At 42.6% G+C, this 24,159-nt stretch overlaps 1 protein-coding gene and 1 pseudogene across 1 annotated transcript in view; one reads left to right on the top strand and one right to left on the bottom strand.

Annotated features, from left to right (window-relative positions):
• The window catches only part of RERE (arginine-glutamic acid dipeptide repeats), a 360,449-nt gene that overhangs the window by 30,147 nt on the left and 306,143 nt on the right, over positions 1-24,159 (top strand).
• Positions 13,376-14,694, bottom strand: LOC119235721 (tubulin alpha-1D chain-like; annotated as a pseudogene).

The following is a 24,159-nucleotide window of genomic DNA, read 5'->3' as shown; positions in this document are numbered from 1 at the left end:
TGTATAAACATGGGCCTCCTTAGTGGTGCAGGGGTTAAAGACACCGCTGTCAAGTTATCACCAGCCTCTGCAGCACCAGTTTGATCCCCAGCTGGCCAGGGAGCAACCCATATGGCTCAGCAGACCTCTCCTGTCCCGCTGCTCCCCTCAGGTGTATTTCAGTCAGTCTGCCTGTTCTGCTCCCCACTCTGTCTCTGGTGAATCCTCTTACCCCCACCCACCTCTGGCTTATACCCTAGTTCTTGTATGCATAAATAAATAAATCTTTAAAAAAATAAAATGTATAAACAGGTCTTGTGATTTTTCGCATAGCTGAGAAAATTCTTAGTCCTTTTTTGTAAATTTAACTGATAAGATTTATTTAAGTCAAATTTTAAATTGTGAAGTTGTCTAGTTATTTCTCATCTCTTGCTTTATGTGCTTCTCCCACTATTCTGTCAAGTCTAGAAATTTTCTAGGGACTTAACAGCTTTACTTATTTTTTTCATCCAATGTAGGGACTTAACATCTTTAATAAAGCTGGATGACTTGGATGGGTAGCAATAGCTTTGATCCAGTCTGCTCTGAGATGCCCAGTTTGAATTTTTACTCAGAGTGAAATTTGCTTACCTTTAGTAACAAAGTAATAGTTCTTTAAAAAAGTTGTAATCAGGGCCTCCCCGGTGGCGCAGCGGTTGAGCGCTGGGTTGCGAAGCTGCCCGCAGCCTCTGCGGCGCCGGTTCGATCCCCGGCTGCTCCCCGGCCACCGGAGGAGGGTCCCACATGGTGCGCAGACCCTTCTCCGCCCCGCTGCTCCCCTCAGCAGTGTACTTCGGTCCTTCTGCCTGCTCTGCTCCCCGCTCTGGCTCTGGTGAATTTTCTCACCCTCCCGCGCTTCTGACTGTACCCAGTGCTTGTATAAACAAAAAACAAAACAAAACAAAAAACAAACAAACAAATAAATAAAACATGCCTCTATTAAAAAAAATTGAAGAAAAAAAAGTTGTAATCAAATATCAAGTTGACGGAAAGTAGATGATCTGTTCAAGCTATGTGGAGGGCAGGGTTCTGGAGCTGGGCATAGCAGGGGCATGGCTACTACAGTCTCTGCAGGTAACCACATGAGAGTTATTTTGCTGCTTTGTCTAATAGTATATGCAGTAGACAGATTTTATGTAGTGGCTGATACTTGAGGGGAATCAACTTATTATTATTATTTTTTAAAAGCTTTATGCATTCATGCACACAGGAGCTGGGGCACAGGCCAGAGATGAGGGGGGGTGACAGGATTCCCCAGAGGCAGAGCAGGGAACAGAATAGGCAAACTGATGAAATACACTGCTGGGGGGAGCAGGGGGTGAGACAGGAGCGGTCTGCTGCGCCAGGTGGGTAGCTCCCTGGCAGGCTGGGGATCAAACTCGTGCTGCAGAGGCCGCAGACTGCCTCACAGTGCGGTGCCCAACCCCTTGCACCACCAGGGAGGCCCGGAAATCAGCTTTTTGATGTTTGCTTAGTATGGTGATGTTACGAGAAACAAATGGCCTGTGTGTTGCTGTATCCTCTCATTACTTCTAATAATGCATTCTTCAAGAGAGGGGGTGACTGCTGATTTCCAGGTGAGAAAGTAGAGACTGGAGCGATCGCACCACTGGTAACATCAAATTTGGGTACAAACTGAGGACTGGGTAGGTGAAGCTTTTTCTAGCATTGCTGTATATACCTTAGAATTGTTACCTTTTCTTTAGGGTAACCTGAATTATATTTTTCTTTAATTTCATTTAGAAAGTGAAATGTTTTCCCATTTTTTGAATTTATCACCCCTATAATAAACCTCTGTATACAGAATTCAATGACTTTGAAAAGCTGACTCTAAAGGATAGGATTAGACTGGGAAGACCCATTACTGACTTTTCACATGATGTCTTCAAAGCACTTTTCTGAGATGAGTTTTTTACTTATTTGTTAACTGCATCATTGTTTTCACATGACTTCCCCACACACCAGAGAGCCAGCCACAGGGGCACTCAACGCTGCAGCCCTAGTCCCTCCTGAGAACAGTTGTCGGATGAATGAGTGAATTGTGTTAGATCTGTTTTCAGTCCATTCTGTTACTAAAGAACTAACTTCTTTAGAAGAGTAATTTTCCAGATACACATGAATACAGTGAAATGAAGCTGGGGGTTTAGCTGGGGTGTTCTGTTGATGTAGGAAGATAATCTGGAGCCCAGCTTCTCCCCCCCCCCCCCCGCCCCCAGTGGTGTTCTTCCCTCTCAATTGCCTTGGTAATTGAGAGTCTCCACACCACCACATTGACCATCTCGACCACTGCTCGTTTTTCTAAGTCTTGATTCAGAACTTGTGTTTTTTTTTAAAAAAAAAATATTTATTTTTGTGTAGAAGAACTGGGGTGTAGACCAGAGATGGGGAGTGGGTAAGAGGATTCACCAGACATGGAGGGGGGAGCAGAACAGGCAGATCTACTGAAATACACTGATGAGGGGAGCAGCAGGGAGACAGGAGAGGTCTGCTGCGCCATGTGGGTCAGCTCCCTGGCTGGAGATTGAGCTCAGGCCACAGCTGAGCGCTGATGCTTAGCCCCTGGGCCACCAGGCAGGCCCCCAGAAATTGTAGTTCTTACTCTGATGCTACTTGGATGTATCTAGGACAGCTGTGTGCAATAAAAGTTAAAACATGGGCCCTCACTATAAGCCACATATGTCATTTAGCATTTTCTCATAAAAAAAAAAAAAAAAAGGTGAAATTAATTTTAACAATATATTTTATTTCATCCAGTATGTTCAGAATATCATTTAAACATGTAAATAATATAGCATTCATTGAGATTTTTTAATACTTTTTTCCATACCAAGTACTTGATTGAAATCCATGAATCATTTTGGATGTTTAGTCTGGATCAGCTGGTGCTGAACAGCCACACATGTGACTGGGCTCTGCTGGATGGGACAGTGCAGATTTTTTTTTTTTTAATTTTTTAAAAAAGATTTATTTATTTATTTATTTATTCATACAAGCACTGGGTACAGTCAGAAGCGCGGGAGGGTGAGAGAATTCACCAGAGTCAGAGCAGGATACAGAACAGGCAGAAGGACCGAAGTACACTGCTGAGGGGAGCAGCGGGCGGGCCATGTGGGACCCTCCTCTGGTGGCCGGGGAGCAGCCGGGGATCGAACCGGCACTGCAGAGGCTGCGGGCAGCTTCGCAACCCCGCGCTCAACCGCTGTGCCACCGGGGAAGCCCGACAGTGCAGATTTAAAAAATGATTTCAAAGTAAAACTGTGAATCAGATATTAATATTAGAGGTGACAACAAAGATCCATTTTGTAGTCTTTCTGAGGAAACAACCTTTAAAAAACGTTGTTTGGGGGCCTCCCTGGTGGTGCAAGGGATTGAGCACTGCACTATGAAGCAATCTGCAGCCTCAGCAGCACGAGTCCGATCCCCAGCCGGCCAGAGAGAAACCCACATGGCGCAGCAGACCTCTCCTGACTCGCCCACTCCTCTCCATAACAGTGTACTTCAGTCAGTCTGCCTGTTCTGTTCCCCACTCTGTCTCCGGTGAATCCTCTCACCCCCCACATTTCTGGCCTTGTACCCCAGCTCTTGTATGCATAAATAAATAAATCTTTAAACAAAAAAAAAGGTTGTTTGGTATAGGTATTGAATAGCAGTAGTAAGTTTTGCTGCACACTGGAATTATACATTGAATTGGTGAAGCATTTACCCAGGATAATAAAAATGTGTTACTTTAGATTTTGAGTACAGAGGACCTGTGATGTTAATTGCTTCAGGAGTGTGGATGTCTGAAGTGCGCGGGACGGAATATTAACGTTTGTTAAGTCCAGGTGAGGGGTCCACAGTGCTCCTTGTGTTCCCTAATAATATGTGGTAAATGTTTCGGGAAAAAAATTTAAAGATGTAAAAATCATGGTTCACAGAAATAAAATGTAAATGAGAGCATTAGTTGCTGCATTGTAAATTCTGGAAATGATGCTGTGTGTGTATTTTTACAGTGAGTATATTTTTTATTTTTTGGCCTCCAATTAATAGTGAGTTGCAGAAAAATGGCAACTTATTTTCAGCACATGCTTCCTTCGGAGGAGACGTGTTATGGAAGACATACCATCTGGATATGATTTAATGTAATTTCATGTTACAGCATTTCAAAGTATGGAATATTTCTTAGACATCTCTGTTTAGACAGATGTTTGATTTGTAGATCTTTAAACTGAGATGTCAAGTAGTAGTGACATTTTTGGAATTTACAATAAAATTTTTTTTTTTTTTGGTAATCCACTCCACAAAATTGTTTGATAAAGGTACAGAGCAGGTGTCCACTGGTCTGCCCACTGGTACAGACTAGTGGAAATAGGTCAAAATAGGTATGTGCTTCATTGATGGACTATCAAGTTTACACTATAAAATTTTATTTGTAATTATGCTTCCAGAAGGTAAGGTAAAATAGTATCATGTATCAGGAACAAAATATTTGAAGTATAGTGGCCCTCTTATTCACAGTTTTGCTTTGTGCTCTCTCAGTTACCTCTGGTCAGCTATGGTCCAGAACTATTCTGTTCAATAAGAATTTTTGAGAGAGGCAGATCACATTCATTTAACTTTTATTACAGTATTGCTATTTTTCTATTTTATTATTGTTAATTCCTTATTATGCCTAATTTATAAATTAAAAATTTCATACACACGTAGAGGAAAAGATAGAGTATGTATAGGGTTTGGTACTATCATTAGGTTCAGCATCCACTAGGCAGTATGAATTGAATCGTCTGTCACTTTGCTTGGGTGGTCACTCAGCAGCTTAGCCGTTCTTGGGGAGCATGGCAGGGTGGGGATGGAAGTGCAGTATTAAAATAAATATTCCACATGTGATTCTTTTTGTTTTTTCTTATTAATCGCTTCTTCAGTGAAAATGAAATGCCGCAGCAGTTTTCTCCTGGGTAAATAAAATCTTGGACTCTGTCAAATCATTGCGATAAATTAGCAGAAAATGCCCTGAGAGTTCAGATTTTTAAAAATAGTTCTTAGGTTTAACCTTTTCTTAGAACTTCAATGGTTTACTGCAACAGTAAAATACATAGGACATTGCTGGTAGTGTCTCACTATATGAATCATAAAGATGTTTTGGAGACTACTTCAATGACAAGGAAAATAAAAACAAAAATAAATTATTCAGTTGGCATTTAGCTTTTGTAGCCCTTAGTCTGAAGCAGGGGTTGGCAATTTTTTTTCTATAAATGGCCACATAATAAATATTGTAGGCTTTGTGGGATGAATGGTCTTTGTCATCATTACTAAACTTTGCCCTGGTAACCCTTAAGCAGCCATGGATAGATAGGTAAAGTAAGGGCATGGCTGTGTTCTAATAAAACTTTATTTACCAAAACAGGTTTTTTTTTCCCCCAAACATTTTATTTATATTTATTTTTGCATGAAAGAACTGGGGTATATCCAGAAATGTGTGTGTGAGAGAGAGAGAGAGAGAGAGAGAAGAAAGAGAGAGAAAGAGGATCCACCAGAGGCAGAGTGGGGAGTAGAACAAGCGGATTTACTGAAATATGCTGCTAAGGGGAGCAGTGGGCAAGACAGGAGAGGTCTGCTGTGCCACGTGTGGGTTAGCTCTCTGGCTGGGCATCGAACTCAGGCTGTGGTGGTAATAGGGCTGAGCCTTAATCCTTAGGCCACCAGGGAGGCCCTCAAATAGTTTGTTGCTCAGATTTGGCCAGCCTCTAAGCTTTAGAAGATGCTTCATAAACATTTAAGGATAATGGCTCCTCTTAAGTATAGTGGATTATGTATACTGGTTTCTCTTGAAATGGATTTTCTTTTCTGTCCACCTAGTTCACACCCATAATTTTGAAGATTCAGAACTCTTGTATTATGAGAATTTAACCAAAAAGTCTTTTTCTTTTTTTTAAAGATTATTTATGCATACAAGAACTGGGGTATACGCCAGAGATGCCGGGTGTGGGGGTGGGGGTGGGGAGAGGGAGGTGAGAGGATTCACCAGAGACAGAGTGGGGAGCAGAACAGGCAGATTGACTGAAGTACACTGCTAAGGGGAGCAGCGGGTGAGTCAGGAGAGGTCTGCTGCTCCATGTGCAGAGGCTGAAGATTGCTTCATAGTGCTGTGCTTTTAACCCCTTGTGCCACCAGCGAGGCCCGAACCAAAAAGTCTTTATGGGCAGGGATCAGTGTTACCATGTATTCACAAATGAGTGACTAAGTGAATTCATATATTTAAATTTTTGTATTGTTATCTTAGGACTCTTGTGTACCTAGCTGTCCTATAGTTTTTCATTTTGTTTAATAGAAAAGTCTTCTGTGTTCTTAAACACTAACTTCATGTAGTTATTTAAACTAAATTAAAATGTAAATTCTTCATCACACTAGCCCCATTTCAGGTGCTCAATAACCACATGTGACCAGTAGTTGCTATATTGGATAGAGAGATACAGAATATTTGTCATTGTGGAAAAGTTCTATTGTATAATGTTGGTCTAGAATCCTGACTTAGGAATTAAAAACAAAAAGACATGGAGATGATATAAAAGTATTAAGATACTTAATGAGCAAATGATACTTACCATTGAGAAGAGATCATGTTTTATACTTCTCTTTTTAAAAAAGATTTATTTTTATTTATGCATACAAGAACTTGGGTGCAGGCCAGAGGTGTGGGGGGCGGTGAGAGGATTCACCAGAGACAGTGGGGAGCAGAACAAGTGCATCTACTGAAATACACTGCTGAGGGGAGCAACAGGGAGAGACAGGAGAGGTCTGCTGTGCTATGTGGGCTATTGCCAGACACTGTAGCATGAGTTTGATCCCCAGCCAGGGAGGTGACTTTCAAGATAGTTTTTGACACATGTTGATTAAATTTAACAGATTTAATTCTCTTTAAACACCAAATTCCATTTATAAACATAAAACCATTAAATTGCACCTAAGAATTGAATTAACAGAATTTAAAAAATACCTCGAAACTTGAAAATGAGGATACAAAATACTGGGATCTAAGGGGTTCAGCCAGAGTGGTTCTGAGAGGGAAGGTAATTGCAACACTGGCTCACATTAAACAGCAAGAAAAGTCCCAAATAAAGAACTTAATATTATACTTAAAGCAGCTTGAAAAAGAGGGACAAATAAATCCTAAAGTTAGCAAAAGGAAGGAAATAATAAAAATAAGAGTGAAAATAAATGAAATGTAAATAAAAAAGATCATACAAAAGAGCAATGAAATTAAGAGTTGGTTCTTCAAGAAGATAAATAAAATTGATAAACTTCTACCTAGGCTAACAGAAGAGAGAAAACATTAGTTAACAGAATTAGAAATGAAAGAGGAGAGATTATCACTGATGGTACAGAAATACAGAGAATCACAAGAGATAACTATTAACTATATCAATAAATTTGATACTCTTGATGAAATAGACAAATTTCTAGAATAACATAGCTTACTCTAAGACTGAACTAGGAAGAAACAAAAGAGTTGCTAGATCACAATCATGTAAATTGAAATAGCAATCAAAATTCTCCTTCAAAACAAAAATCCAGGGGCAGACAGCTTTTACAAGCAAATTTAGTCAAACCTTTAAAGAAGAATTTATGGCCATTTTGCTCAAATTATTTCTAAAGTCCAAAAAGAGGAAATGTTCCCTAATACATTTTACGATGCCAGTTTACCCGAATACTGAAACCAGGTTAAAGATAGCACAAGCAAAGAAAACTGCAGGCCAGTATCCCTGATGAATAGTGATGCAGAAGTCTTCAACATATTGCTATCATTGAATTCAACAGTACATTACAAGGATTATACATCTTGATCGAGATTTATCCCAGTGATGTAGGATGCGTTAACGTACATCAATCAATCAATTTGTGATATATTCACAGAAGTAAGGATAAGAATCATATGATAATATGAATAGATGCAGAGAAAGCATTTGATAATATTCAGCACTCATTTATGATAAAGAACACTTAACAAATAGTGACTAGTAGGACCCGACCTCACCATGATAAAAGCCATATGTCACTAACCCACAAAGCCAGTATAATGTTTAATGGTAAGAAACTGAAAGCTTTCCCTTTAAGATGAGGAACTAAACAAGATGCCCACTGTCACTGCTTCTGTTTAATTTGGTATTTGAGGGCCTCCCTGGTGGCACAAGGGATTGGCATGCAACCTATGAAGCTCTCCGCAGCTGCTGGAGCATGAGTTTGATCCCCGGCCAGGGAGCAACCCACATGGCCATGGCAGACCTCTGCTGACTCGCCCACGGCTCCCTTCAGCAGTGTATTTCAGACTGCACCCCACTCTGTTCTGCTCCCCACTCTGTCTTTGGTGAATCCTCTCACCCGCCACAACTCTGGCCTGTACCCCAGTTCTTGTATGCATAAATAAATCTTTTTAAAAAAATTTGGTATTTGAGGTTTTAACTAGAATAATCAGACAACAGGAAATAAAGGGAATCCAAATTGGAAATGAAGTGAAACTATATTTGCTGATGGATATGATAGTCTACATAAAAAAACCTTAAAGGCTCCACCAAGAAGCTGTTAAAAATAATGAATACAGCGAGTGGTGGTGAGGTGTTACAGAATCAACATACAGAAATCTCATTTTTTATGTACAATGAATGAGAAGAAAAATCAGCAAAATAATTCCATTCATAATTGCTTCACAAAGAATGAAATGCCTAGGAATTAACTTAACCAAGGAGGTGAAGGACTTATACAATGAAAACTAGAAGATGTTTTTAAAGGATTTCAATCATAATTTAAGGAGTTGGTTGGACATGCTCTTAGGGGAGAATCTGTGTAGTCAAAATGATTATTCTGCCAAAAGCATTACTTAAATTTGTTGCAGTCCTCATCAAAATACCTGCAGTGTTCTTAAAAGAAATTCAAGAAAAAATAGTAAAATTTATATGGAACCATAAAAGACCTCAAGTAATAAAAGGGATCCTGAGGAACAAAGGAAAGAAATTGAGGCTTCACATTACCTGACAGGAAAGCAACAGCAATTAAAACAATATGGTATTGGGTCTCCCGGTGGCGCAGCGGTTCAGCGCTGGGTTGCGAAGCTGCCCGCAGCCTCTGCAGCGCAGGTTCGATCCCCGGCCACCGGGTGAGGGTCCCACATGGCGTGCAGACCTCTCCTGCCGCCTGCTGCTCCCCTCAGCAGTGTATTTCTTCACTTTGTCTGTTCTGCGCCCTGCTCTGGCTCTAGTGAATTCTCTCACCCTCCCGCGCTTCTGACTGTACCCAGTGCTTGTATAAATAAATAAATCTTTAAAAAAAAAAAAAAAACAATATGGTATTGGCATAAAAATAGCTACACGGAATAGTGGAACAGAAACAAAAGCCCAGAAATAAATTCACGTATCTATACATACACGCACGCACACACATACGTTTTTATGTATATAAATAAATATATATACATGTTTATATATATAAATATTATCTATATAAATAAATGTATTGGAGGCTTAGATAAAAGAACTGCAACAATGAAATATATAGAAGAAAACATTGGCAATATGGTTTCATGGCCTCAATAAATAAACTGTTTTTGGAGATTCTATCACAATGATGAAGAAAATAAAAACAAAAGTAAACAATTGGGTTTATCTCAAATTAATGCTTTTATGTGGGGAAAGAAAATAGAATAAAAAGACAGCCCATTGATTGGGAGGAATTACTTTCATATTATAATACTTAAATGGGTTAAAAATCAAGATCTATAGGGCCTCCCCTGGTGGTGCAGCGGTTGAGTGCTGGGCTGCGAGGCTGCCCACAGCCTCTGCAGCGTCTGTTCATTCCCCGGTTGCCTGCGAGGGTCCCACCAAAAAAAAAAAAAAAAAAAAAAATCAAGATCTATAATAAAAACATGTACAGTTTAACAATAAAAAAAGCCCAATTAGTAAATGGACAGCAGATTCTGAATAGACAGTTCAGTAAAGAAGATATCTAGAAGGTTAATATACTTGGAACAATGTGCACTTTCACTTTTACTAAGAGATGCAGGTGAAAACCACAACGAGATGTCATCTCACACCTATGAGAACAGCACATGTTCAGAAGACTGGCAGCAAGTGCTGGGGAGGATGTGGAGAAAGAGGACGCCTGTGACACTTGGTGGGGATGTCAGCTGGTACAGCCATGTTGGAAAGTGATCTGGATTTATCGTAAACCACTAAAACTGGAAATCACCATGCTACTCAGCAAGCCCACTCTTGGTCATCTATTCAGAGAATGTGAAGCAATCAACTGAAAAAATTATATGCTTCGCAATATTATTTGCAATAGCTAGTGCATAGAAACAACCTAAATACCCGCTGGTAGAGGATTGGATCAAGAAGTGGTCTCCACACAGTGGAATAATATTAAACCATAAGGAAAGATGAAATGTTGCCATTTACAGCTGCATGGAAGCATCTCGAGGGAATGGTTTGTGGTAAAGCAAATCAGAGTGACCGATATTGGACGTAGCAGAATATTGACAATGCAAAATACTTATAAAAACTAGGGGGATAAAACAACTAGTGGACATGAATAAGGGGAGGTTTCTGAGGTTAAGAGGAAGTTGGAGGGAGAAAGGGCTAACGGGGTATATAAGGGCTGGTAGAGGGGAAAAGTTGAACTAAAAGAAATTAATGACTGTAATTTAGTTAAAGCAAACACTTTGTTAGGATTCCACTTTTCCTTAGAATATAAAAAAGTAAAAATGATCGCCCCTGTAGTTGCTGCTCTTGTGGGCTGTAACAGTCAGGGAACTTTCTTCTACGAACTAAAGAATTTGGAATGGGAAAGGCTCGATGGGGTAAAATGAAGGAAAAGGTGCTGTTTTCTAACAGCATGAGAAACCCAGGGTGAAGAAAACTTGCACAGACTCTTCCTCAGGCAAGGGGTCAAAAGTGAGAAAGAAATCTGGGCCTCCCCGGTGGCGCAGCGGTGGAGCGCTGGGTTGTGAAGCTGCCCGCGGCCTCTACAACGCCGGATCCATCCCCGCTGCTCCCCAGCCACCGGAGGAGGGTCCCACATGGCGCGCAGACCTCTCCTGCCGCCCGCTGCTCCCCTCAGCAGTGTCCTTCGGTCCTTCTGCCTGCTCTGCTCCCCGCTCTGGCTCTGGTGAATTCTCTCACCCTCCCGCGTGACTGTACCCAGTGCTTGTATAAACAAAACAAACAAACAAACAAACAAATAAATAAATAAAAACATGCCTCTATTAAAAAAAAAAGTGAGAAAGAAATCTGAGGGCAGCTATGCGTTTTCTTTTTAAAAAGTATTATTTTCTAAAAGGCATTATTGCAAGACCATTACTTGCAATTGGGGGCACATAGGTGCGAGGAGAGCCGGTTTCCTTAGTTAAATGTGTTGGGGGAATAACTGGAACAAACAGTTAAACACCAGGAAAAAAGGAACGAAGAAAGCCCATCAGTTGATTTCATAGTGCGCCTTGGACATATGTGGAATAAAAACTCGTTTCTTTACGCTCAGCCAGTCTTTCAGGCGTTTGAAGAAAGGTATGTTAAGGAACTGTTGCAGAGATAAACACGATTGCTCTGCTCTGTCTGTGACCCTCGCCATCCCACATCCTGGTTCACAGTATTAATCAGATTTTGTGGGTAGGAAGGTTTACAGGGCAAAAGCAAATTTACCTGATCATCATTTCTCTTCTCTTAAGTGAACACCTCCCTTATTCGGGCCATTAAAAATAATTAAAAATTGAATAAACACAAGTTTGGGAAGAGTTGTAACCTCTTGAAGCACACAAATGTGCCGACACTTACATGACTTTGGAGTATAATTACACGTGGGAAATACAGTGAGTCTCTCCCCACCCGGACCTGTCTTTTCATCTCAGTACGTGCTGCTCAGTTGGCGAAGCCAGAAACCCCACAGTGGACTCCCTCTCCCTCCCCACCGGCTAGAGCCAGCTCGCATGTCTTTTCCTGGCTCTTCCTGGGCACTTTCCCGGGTCCAGGCTCTGTCTCTTGCTGCCTGGCCTGCCCGGTTGGTCGTGTGGCCTCCCAGCGCCTCCTTCACTGCTGTTGCTCTTTGGCTCTTTGGTTCCCAGCAGCCTCATGGGCGTCGACGACCTGCCATCCACCCGCTTCAAGTGCACAGTTCAGGCATTTTTCGTGTGCTCACAGTGTCGTGCAGTCAGTGCTACCGTTGACTTTAGAGCATTTAATCGCCCCAGAAGAACTCCCCTGCGAGCAGGCGTGAGTCTGCTCCCCGTTTCCTCCCCACCTGCCCCCAGCTGTGACGGCATCTCTGCTTCTGATGACTTGCCTGCTCTGCAGTCAGGTGCTCTCCCCCTGAGCTGCACTCCCTGCATTTGCCTGTCCTGGACGTTTCGCCTAAGTGGAATCGTGATCTTTTGTGACTGGCTCCTTTGACTTAGCACGATGTCTTCGGAGGCTGTCCATGTTGTGGCGTAACATTGGTGCTTCCTGCCCTTTCATGCCAAGCAGTGGCCCATTGTGCGGCTTTACCACGTTTTATTTCCCCGTCCTTTAGTTGGTAGACATTTGGATTGTTTCCGCTTTGGAGCTGTTGTACTAATGCTACTGTGAACTTTTTTTTTTTTTTTAAGGTTTATTTATTTATGCATACAAGAGCTGGGGCGCAGTTCAGAGGTGTAGGGGGTGAGTGGATTCACCAGGGACAGAGTGGGGAACAGAACAGGCAGACTGACTGAAATACACTGCTGAGGGGAGCAGCGGGCAAGACAGGAGAGGTCTGCTGCGCCATGTGGGTTGCTCCCTAGCTGGCCGGGGATGGAACTTGTGCTGCAGTGACTGCGGACAGCTTCATAGGTTGCGTCTTAACCCCTTGCGCCACTAGGGAGGCCCTGCTACTGTGAACATTGACCTAAAATTTTTTGTGTGGATGTATTTTCTTTTGTCTTGGGTATATATCTAGAAATGAAATTATTGGATCATACGGTTCTTTTGTGTTTAATATTTTGAAGAACTGCCAAATGTTTGTCCCAAGTGCCTATATCATGTACAATCCCACCTGCAACATAAAGGTTCTAGTTTGTCCAAATCCTCTGTAGGTGTGAAGTGACATCTTTTTCTAATTTTGATTTTCATTTCCCTAATGACTGATGATATTGAGCATCTTATCTTACATACCTATTGCTCCTCTGCTATCTTTTTTGGAGTCTTTTTCTTTTTACTCATGTAAGACAGAGGATACTTTATTCAAACTCGGTGCAGAATTGGTCAGCTGGGGACTTTAACAAAGTGTCATGTGTCAAAGTAGAGGTGATCATATATGAGGGTCTATACTGCTACATACAAGTTAACCGAGGTCAGGCCACGACTTCTCAATGTTTAAAACAGAATAAGCTTCCCTGTAAAAGCAGCACCTTTGTGGCATTTTAACTTTAGTAGTCCTCTACTTCTTTCTCACCACCCACTCCTTCACCAGAATCCGCACTAGCTTCTGCATAATCCTTCTCAAAGTTACCCTCAGAAAACTCCTTCTTCCACACCCTCACCCATACACCAGTGAGCATAGGCGCACTTGGCATCCATGAGGTCAAAGTTGTGGTCTGTGCCAACCCAGGCCTCAGCAATGGCTGTGGTTAGCTCAGCATGCACACAGCTCACTGTACTTTGGCCAGGACTCCCCCAACCACCACAGCGGGAGGCCGGTAAGTGATGCCAGGTTGGAACCAGTAGTGCACTGGTCCAAAAGTGGATGCTTGGTGGTGGCAGTGGCAGCATTGACGACTTTGGGAACCATGTCACCAGGGTACAACAGGTAGATTGGCGAGGGTCACATTTCACCATCTGGGTGGCTGACTCAAAGCACGCCTGTTGATCTTCTGTGACAGGAAGCTGTCCCTGGTGGGCTCCTCAGCAGAGATAATAGGGGCGTGTGTGACCAGAGGGAAGTGGGTGTGGGGTAATACAGCAGCTTGGTCTGGGATTCTGTCAGATGGGCATTCAAGGCACCATCCAATCTGAGGGAAGCAGTGGTGGAGGATGCTATTTGACCTATCAGCCTACTTAGGTTAGTATAGGTTGGGCACTCAGTGTAGTATAGGTGTTGAGATTTCTACAGCATGTGTCATAAATGACCTCATTGTCCACCATGAAGGCACAATGAGAATGCTCCAGGGGGGTGTAGGTGTAGTTTGGGATGTTGTAGCTCAGCTACAGCTGAGACCCTTGGTAAATGGAGAACTCCAGCTTGTATTTTTGCCGAAACCGACAGATACGTTCTGTCAGTAGGGAGGAACCACTTCCTCCACTTCCCTGCCAAAGCTGTGGAATACCAAGAAGCTCTGAAGAACCATGCACTGGTCAGCCAGCTTACGAATTCGGTCCAGACGAGGTCTCTGATTTTCATGACAGTGGTGTAGTGCCCTTGGGCATAGTTTTGGCAGCATCTTCCTTGCCTGTGATGAGCTGCTTGGGGTGGAAGAGTTGGCGGTAGGTGCCAGTGTGAACGTCATCAATGACTGTGGGTTCCAGGTCTGCAGACACTGCCAGCGCCCGCTTCACTGAAGGAGGTGTTGAAGGAGTCATCTCCTTGCCCAGTGGTCTTGTCACTGGGCATCTGGCCATCGGGCTGGAGGCCACGTTCCAGGCAGTAGAGCTCCCAGCAGGCGCTGCCGATCTGGACACCAGCCTGGCCTACATGGATGGAGATCCGCTTGTGTGTGTGTGCTGCTCTGCAGCTGCCAAGCAGATGGAGGGGAGGAAGAGGAGAGATTGTTGCTTCATACAGCGCGACTCTTCGGGGGTTGATGTAAGAGAACCTCTCTTTTGATCTTTCAAAAATACGAATCGGATTTTATTAGTTCTCTAGGTAGCCGGTTCCTCCACCCAACCGCCTTCCCGCAACGTTGCTCCTTCGTCTTCACCTGGTCAACTCTTACTTAAAGATTTGGGCGTCAGCTTACGTGTCACTTCCTTCAGGAAGCTTTTCCTGACCCCCATTATTAGTGTTTTTCCTCCCGCATTGTGAGTCTCCATCCTTTCCCACCCAGAAAGTTAGCCGGGCCAGCAGGGACTGTGCCTGGCACACAGCTAGCCCGAAGGACCGAGTCCGTGGGTGGGTGTAACTTTTTGGGTTTTAAACATTTAAAATTTTATCTTGAATTTCGTCTTGGGATTTTAATTGGATGCAAGTCCCATGACTTTTGTCCATGCTTTGTTTCCCCTCAGGTTTTTATAGACGACTTGAGTGTAGGGTGTGTGGCTGTGTTGACAGGGGCCTTTAATTTCACCCCCCAAACAAAACAATGTATGTGTACTTACTCTTGCCTTTCCTGTGGGTGCTCTTTGAGCTGGAGGAAGCAGAGAGAGGGCAAAGACGAGGATGGGAACCCCTGAGTTGATGAGAAGCCTGGGACTTGAGGGGGCAGCTGCGGTGTGTGGCGCACTGTGGCGGGTGGGAGCATCTGGCCTGGAGTTAGCATTTTGCATGGAAAATAAATGCATTTGGTCAATTAGTGGCCTGGTTCTGCCTTCAGTTCTGGAAGTACAGGCCAGACGTTCATTTTTATTTTATTTTTATTTTTTAAAGATTTATTTATACAAGAATTGGGGTACAGTCTGGCGCAGGAGGGTGAGAGAATTCACCAGAGACAGAGCAGGGAGCAGAACAGGCAGACGGACCGAAGACACTGCTGAGGGGAGCAGCTTGCGAGGCAGGAGAGGTCTGCTACGCCATGTGGGTTGCTCCCTGGCTGGCCGGGAATGGAACTGGCTCTGCAGAGGCTGTGGAAGCTTCACAGCGCTGCGCTCAACTCGCTGTGCCACCGGGGAGGCCCCAGACGTTCATTTTCAATGCTTCGTTGGAAATCTGATGATGGGATTTTCCTTTCAGTTTTCAAGAAGGACCTCTTATTCCTCAGCTGAAAAAGTGGATTGCACCTTATACTTTGTAGGGTTGTACATGATTAAAACAGAATCTAGATTTATTCCTGTGGTGGTGACTTTACTGAGGTAAATATTATCATTCTCCATCAGAATATCTAGAAATAGTCTTCTAATTTCATTATTGCCTTTCAAAACTGCTGTACTTTACAGATAGGGAATTACACAGAATTGCTGTTTTCATTCCTCAGCTTACTAAGTCCTATCTGGCTTGCACGACTCTTCCCTCACTGGACTCTTGCTGATTGCAGTGCCATGGGAGCGTTTTAAATTTTCTTCCTTGTGCAAGGGTGTAACTGCTGCGAAGGACAATATTTTAATTTTCCATTCTCAGGCATTTTAAATTCCTAGTCTTCATTTAGCTGCTCCATAAGCCATGCCTCACAGTACCTTGCCTTGAGAGAGGAGTTCCTGGTCTTACGGCAGAAAACATCTTTGGATAAGAAATTTTGAAGAAATGAGGGTGTTTTACATCTGGTCGTGTTCTCTGATCATTTAGTGCATTGTCTGAATAAAGCCGTTTTGATTTATCCAGTAGTGTCCAAGCCAAGGCTTCATGAAGTGAGGGTTCCTGGTTTCAGTGACTAGTTTACATGTTGCTTGACTTACCTGCCTGATGTTTTTCTCTGTTGTCACATAAATAAGCATCTTTGCCTGACTATTCTAAGACTCAAATAAAACTTAAAGAGTTGGTTCACAGTGGAAATTATTATGATTTCCATAGATTTGTTTGTATTTTCTTTTATTTTTTGAGTTAGAAATGATACAGGGCAGCAAGGGGCACTAAAACTGGCCAAGGACACTGCCAAAATAGTTTATTGGTGACTGTCTGAGCGCTCCACCCCCACGCACAATTGCAAGAGCACTCAGGTTCAGAGAACAACAATAATGGGATTTATTTAACAAATCAGGGAAAAACAGTTACTGAGGCCAAAAAATGACTGTTTACCTCACCCAAAGCAGTGTCCAGTGTTTTTGAAGTCCTGAACATAAACACTCCAAAGATGGCATCTTCCCGCTACTGAGGCTTGGGGCACGCAGCAGCCAGACTGTAGCCCAGGTTCCAGCTCACAGAGACAACAGAAGACACACAGCAGGAGATGCTCCCTGATCTACCAGAAGTGCCAGTGCAGGACCACACAAGCGATGCAGTGGCTGGATGAACCGACAAACAAAGGGCCACACTCACCGCTCAGCAAGAGCCCGGCTTCAGGTCTTTGCCTTCCCTGCCAGGCTGTAACAGCAGCAAAATCGGGAACAGTTTCAGTCTCCTGGCTATTTGCAAAGCTGAACTTTTCCTCTTTGAGGGTGACTGCTGGATGCCTCTTTCAGAGGCCCACAGCACCCTTTGGAAGATCTGTGTGCTGGGGGCCTGAATTCCTGAAGATCTGTAAATGCTAAATCCCGCACTTCCAATGCTGGGGCTGCTTCTGCTGTCCCTTAGAATTCTTATCAGAGTCTCCACCCTAAAATGCGATAACCTTGGGGCTGTCCATCCTCACCAGCACCCCGTCCCTTCAAGGGGCACCACCTGAGTCTTTGGCTCAGGCACCGGTTACAGATTCAGAGAATGGCTGTATATTTTAAAAAATTTAAATGGACACAGCCCTTTTGCTAAAAAACTTGTTATATCCAAACAACTGATTTAGAGTTTTTTTATTCATTTGTCAGATGTTTGAGTACTTACCATGTGTACTGTGTCCTCAGTGGAATGGGCGGGAGACTCACACATGACTTGGACTTTGACCCTGCTCTTACAGAATTGTTTTTTAATGGGGTGGGGGAGGTGACCCTAGTGCCATAGGGTTCAGAGGAGGAAGCAGTGACATTGCTCTCGGGTTGCCTGGGAGAAGGAGGCATTTGCTTAGAAAATTGAAGTAAAGTTTTTGGATGGGAAATAAACATTTTTGAAGGTTTTTCTAGCATGGAAGTAACATGATTAGAGTTGTATTTTAGGAAAACTCTTTCCAGGATGAGATCAAAGATAGTAACTGGAGGTTGGGTGAAACGTAATGTGAAGCTAACCCATGCAGATGATAGTAAAATGGAGAGGGACCATTGATGTGAGAGGCTGTGTAGAGGCGGAATCAGTTGTGTTTACAGCTTTGGGGCAAGGCAAATTCAGTTGTATTTACAGTTTTGGGAGTATGGCAGTATACTCCCAAATTGGGACCAGAGGAAGAGAAACTAATTGAAAAAAGATGATAATAATACTTTTCATTGAGAAATCTGGGTGAGTTTTGGTGTTAGGCAGTCTTGGTTTGTAATCAACTACTCTAATATAGAGAATGGGGATGGCTGAGCGTTGAGATGGAACGCAGCCGCCAAGGACTGTTCAGTGCCAGAGTGGTATCCACGGGCACACAAGCGGGGGCGGGGGGTGCAGTTTAAAGACTCTGGTTTTTCCTTTAAGTTTTTTTTTTTTAAGATTTATTTATTTATACAAGAACTGGGATACAGTCAGACGTGGGAGGGTGAGAGAATTCACCAGAGACAGAGTGGGGAGCAGAACAGGCAGATGGACCAAAGACACTGCTGGGGGGAGCAGTGGGGGAGACAGGAGAGGTCTTTCATGCCATGTGAGTTTCTCCCTGGCTGGCGGGGGATTGAACCCGCGCTGCAGAGGCTGCGGACAGCTTCACAGCGCAGTGCTCAACCCGCTGCGCCATCAGGAAGGCCCTCCTTTGAGTGTCTATTTCTCTTTGGAGTTCTTTCCATTTGATTCTCATTTTGAGGGGAGAGAGTAAAGCATACTGGTTTTGAGAATTGAGAATGGAAAGATAGGATCTGGATCTTTGCCCTGTCACCTGCCTGCCATGTTTGCTGGTTAGTTTTCTAACTTTTTTGTACTTCAGTTTCCTCACCTGTAAGAAGGAGATGATCAGACACCTACCTTTAAAGGGTTGTTTGTGAATCATTCAGTGATTTAGCCTGGTGCTTGGGACACAGTAAGTGCTCCTTAAGTGGCAGCCAGTGCTGACAATTAGGTTCTCACTGGCTCTGCTGCTCTGATCTGAGACTGCATGAAATTGCACAAAATTCTCTCATTTATTTTCACTCAGCATGATTGACATTGGCTGGATTTTCACAAGGAATTTTGCTTAGTATTAGTAGAGACTAGAAGAAGTATTTATTGTAAATTAAAAAAAACAAAAACAAAAACAAAAACAAAAAACCAAACCCACATAGAAACAGACTTAGGACATCAAAGGCCTATACAACCTGTTACCTGTTCCTGGGTTTCCTGCTGCCCTGCCCTGTGACCTCTAGCCCTCCATGTGGTGACCCCTTATTTCCACACCCAGAAGCTGTCTGTCTCACACAGCCACCAGACACTCTGGAGTCATGCTAACTAACAGAGCTACCCTACTGGCCCCAGATTTTCCCTCAGCTTGGATTTTATTTGGCATCTGTCCGAGGCTGACTTTTCTGGACATCAGTGATTGATATAAATGATTCTAGATGATATACAGGCCTACTTCTTATTGTGGAGAATTTATTTGGAATAAGTTTTCCCACAAGTCTTCCTTTCCCATATGGGTCACTACTCGATCAGTCCGAGTTGCCCGGAGATCATCAGTAAGCAGCGTAGCTGTATAGCAAGAGTCGTCTTATTAAGAGTCATCACATGTCTTTGCAGGAAGCTTGTCCTTACATTTACATTTTGTAGTGTTTGTGTATGTGTTGAGTTTTCAATGTTTTCATTTTTTTGGTGGTTCTTTTGCAGTTTAGTGTGGTGGGTGTATTTCACCCAGATGCAATCAAAATAGCAGGGTAACTGAGTTACTGGGGTAGAATTGGAGCCCAAGTCTTTTGATAAGGGAAGAACTGCTAAAGCATCTTCTCCAAAGGAGGGTATAAAGATTGTTGTAGCCTCCATTCTGTTTTTATTTTATGTAGGAAGGATGTGGTTTGAAAATTCTAACTTGTAAAGTTGAACTGAAGAAATCTTTTATTCCTCTTACTGAGAATAACACCAGTAGTTTGAGTCTGTATCAGTCAACCCTTTAGTTGTCCTGGTTTGTTTCAGTCATGTCCCTTTGGTCTTTCTCTGACTCTTGAGTATGTTCTTCATCCTTGCCTTTTGAAAGGATGCTACTGCGTACTCTGCTATAACTAGTGAATTCTGAGACGTGGAACCTTGCTTTAATAATTCTCATATAAAAAGAATGTACATCTAGGGCCTCCCTGTTGGTGCAGGAGTTAAAGACAATGCTATCAAGCTACTGCCAGCCACTACAGCCCGAGTTCGATACCCGGCCAGGGAGCTGACCCACATGGCGCTGCCTACCTCTCCTGTCTTGCCTGCTGTTCCACTCAGCAGTGTAGTTCAGTAGATCCCCACTCTGTCTCTGGTGAATCCTTTCACCCTCCCGCACCTCTGGCCTATACCCCACTTCTTGTGTGCATAAATAAATAAATCTTTAAAAAAATAAATAAAAAGAATCTACATTTAGGGCCTCCCCGGCTGCGCAGCTCTGTGAAGCTGTCTGCAGCCTCTGCAGCGCCGGTTTGATTCCTGGCCCGCCAAGGAGATTCCCACAAGGCACGGCAGACCTCTCCTGTCTCGCCCGCTGCTCCCCTCAGCAGTGCTTTTGGTGCATCTGCCTGTTCCTCTTCCCCCTCTGTCTCTGGTGAATTCTCTCACACTCCCGCTCTCTGGCCTGTACCCCAGTGCTTGTATAAATAAATAAATCTTTAAAAAAAAAAAACCTACATTTAAATTAATGTATCAGAAAGAGGTGATAAATGACAGTAAAATACTTTTGGAAATATTTTAGGAAGGAATATTTCCAAGGAAAATGTAATTTCTCAGTGATATAATACTTATTTATTCTCTCCTTTTTAATTAAATTTTTTCAAATATTTGCTTTCTTTGACAATATGTGCTAAATATCTTCTTAAGCTTGAGGTGAGAGAATAATCCTGTTTTGTGTCCTTGTTTGAGTATCAAACATTTAACCTCTTCATGATAGGGAAGATGATTGTCTTTGGTAAAAAGAGTGTTGGTATTTTGGTTGAAGTGATACTTCAAAATGGAAGAGAAAGTTGAAGTCCAATTAATTAATAAATATTAGTGCTTTCTACCAGCTTTTTAAAAATCCAGCTACAAAGTTTGATCAGCTATGGGAAAAATTCAGAATAGGAAAATAAAAACCAGCCACAAATGAAATTATCCTGTTTTTCTTCTTATTGTCTCATATTTGTTTCTCCAACAGGATTCTTGGGGACTCTGTAAACTCTTGATCCCTTTTGGTGGATCATTATATATCGTGTTAGATTAACAGTGCAGAAGAGAGTTTGATTTTGGCAGTCCTAGATGTAGTTTGCTCACTTAGTTGTGGGTAGAGGATGAACATTTCCAGTGGTATTTCTTCAATGTTAATTTTAGAAAAATCGATTATTTAGTGAAGAGGAAAATGGAGCAGTCACTTGATAACCTAGGGAAAGATGATTCAGGATATGGTTATTAGAAATCATTTATTAGGAATCGAAAAGTGTTTATTTTATGCTGTTTTCCAGTGGTTGGTGCTTGTGTGTGTGTTTATGTCGACTGGCAAGTAGCTTCATTATCTTTCACCTCTGTAAATTTTCTAATGAGAATCATTTTTAAAATTTCAGACCTGCTAAAACTAGAGATTATTTTCAGTGCCAAATTAATAAAATTATACATTTCCCTTCCAATGTAAAAGTGGTCCTGATCTTCAAAGAGAGCTTTCAAAAAGATACACGAGTGCAGCAAGGCGGACTAATATTTTAGAAAGACTATAACCACTAATAAAAAGGACAGAGTTATGATAGTTTGATGCATTAATTTTAATAGTTTTTCAGCTCTTGAGTCAAGATGAAAAAAGTTAACCAGAAATATGGCTCTCATTTTGATTGTACTGAGTCTGCTTTATGAAGTACTATTCTCTCTTTGGGATGCACAATCAGGGTCTAGGTCCTTTTTTTGTTGTTTCAAAGAGTATGGGTGAGGGTAATTTTCTTTAGTGGTAGAATTAAAATTTCTTTTCACCAAGTATCATTCAAAGCAATGTAATAAAAGCACAGTAATTTGAATATAATAGTCTAGGCAGTAGTTATTTCAGTTACACATAGTCTTTTGCCTTTTTTTTTTTTTTTTTAAGATTTATTTATGCATACAAGAGCTGAGGTACAGGCCAGAGATGCTGGGGGTGAGAGGATTCACCAGAGACAGAGCAGCAGGGAACAGAACAGGTAGATCGACCGAAGTACGCCACTGAGGGGAGCAGCAGGCAGGTCAGGAGAGGTCAGGAGAGGTCTGCTGCGCCATGTGGGCTGCTCCCTGGCCGGCCAGGGATCGAACTAGTGCTGCAGAGGCTGCGGATTGCTTCATAGTGCAGTGCCCAACCCCTTGCGCCACCAGGGAGGCCCAGTCTTTTGCCTTATTTATTTATTTATTTATTTATTTACTTATTTATTGGTTTATAAAATATTTATTTGTTTATACAAGCACTGGGTACAGTCAGAAGTGCGGGAGGGTGAGAGAATTCACCAGAGCCCGAGTGGGGAACAGGACAGGCAGACCAACGAAATACACTGCTGAGGGGAGCAGTGGGCGGCAGGAGAGGTCTGTGCGCCATGTGGAACCCTCACCGGTGCTGCAGAGGCTGTGGGCAGCTTCGCAGCCCCGTGCTCAACCGCTGCGCCACCAGAGGAGGCTCCTTTTGCCTTTTTTAAATAGCACATTGTTGAAGACTAATTCTGTCTTATGAAAAAGTTGTTCATAAAAATTATACTTGTTCCTTGTCTTTCACTATTATAAAATTGATCATTTGGTTTATTCATTAACATTTTTCCTTTATAATAGTACTTCTGTTCCAGTGATCTGCCATGAATTTGGTGTTTCGCATTTATGAACATATGTTACAAATCCGTTCTAAGAATGTAGTTTATTTTTGGTGATGTGTGTGCTTCCAAAGTTGTCTGATTTCTAGAGTACATCTCTTTATTCTTTGTACCAACTCTGTGTGCCACTTTCTGTCTTTAGTCTTCACCCTACACTGCCTTTCACCCCTCCCTAGAGGCAGATTGTCCACAGAGCTAATGAAGCTTGCACCACAGGGATGCTCATGTGCATGGGCCCCTGGGTGTTTTATTGACAAAATTTTGTAGTCATTTTACTCATGTCTCCCAAGTGGTGTAAACAGTAGAACCTACAAAATTAGCTTTTCTTAAATAGAAGGTTGTTAGAGGAGATGAAAAACAAAAAGTACTGTAGATTGTTAGCTTTGTGTTTTAGGTATATTGGATAAAAATAGAATATTTGAATGGGTTTGTGTGTGATGTCAGACTTAATGTGTCATGATAACCATCAGTAGTGCACCAGATGTTTTGACTCTATTTAGCTTCATATTAAATTAAGCCTCGCCTGTGGCCTCCAGAGTCCATCTGTACTGCTGCCAAAGGGAGCACTGAAGACAGCCGCCTCTCCTGCCTGTCAGCACCACTAGCTGCTCTTTCCGCTTGTGATATTTAGGCTTTCAAATTGCTCATGCAGAAGGTGAGCCTTTGTATTGAGTTGAAATTGGTATTCTGTAGCTTACTGTACGGAATGAAGACGTTTGCAGTTTACTTTCCGTTCCAGTAGGTAGCCATTTTTTATTTTTGCTTATCTGAAAACCAGTGGAAACAAATTGAATTCTTAAGATTAGCTAGGGGAACCTTTATACACAAATGCTGGTTAAATATGTATGCCTGAGAAGATGTTTATGTGGATAGATCTGCTACTAATCATGAAAAATAACAACACTGCTTTTTGTCATATAAATACATTAAGGGCCTCCCCGGTGGCGCAGCGGTTGAGCGCTGGGTTGCGAAGCTGCCCGCGGCCTCTGCGGCGCCGGTTCGATCCCCGGCTGCTCCCCGGCCACCAGAGGAGGGTCCCACATGGCGTGCAGACCTCCCTGCCGCCCGCTGCTCCCCTCAGCAGTGTATTCGGTCCTTCTGCCTGCTCTGCTCCCCGCTCTGGCTCTGGTGAATTCTCTCACCCTCCCGCGCTTCTGACTGTACCAGTGCATGTATAAACAAAACAAACAAACAAACCAGCAAACAAATAAATAAAGCAGCCTCTATTAAAAAAAAAAAAAAAAAAAAAAATAAATACATTAAGATCTGAAAATCTTTGTTTATTTACACTCAGGAAAACAAACATTAAAACCACTCAAAACCTGTACGAGGATTTACATGGCCAAACACTGAATTTTAC

The sequence above is a fragment of the Talpa occidentalis genome, unplaced genomic scaffold, assembly GCF_014898055.3.
Source record: "Talpa occidentalis isolate TD23 unplaced genomic scaffold, MPIMG_talOcc4v2.1 talOcc4.9, whole genome shotgun sequence".
Classification (NCBI taxonomy): Eukaryota; Metazoa; Chordata; class Mammalia; order Eulipotyphla; family Talpidae; genus Talpa; species Talpa occidentalis.
The sequence above is the reverse complement of the archived record's forward strand: the minus strand, read 5'-3'. Positions and strand labels throughout refer to the sequence as shown.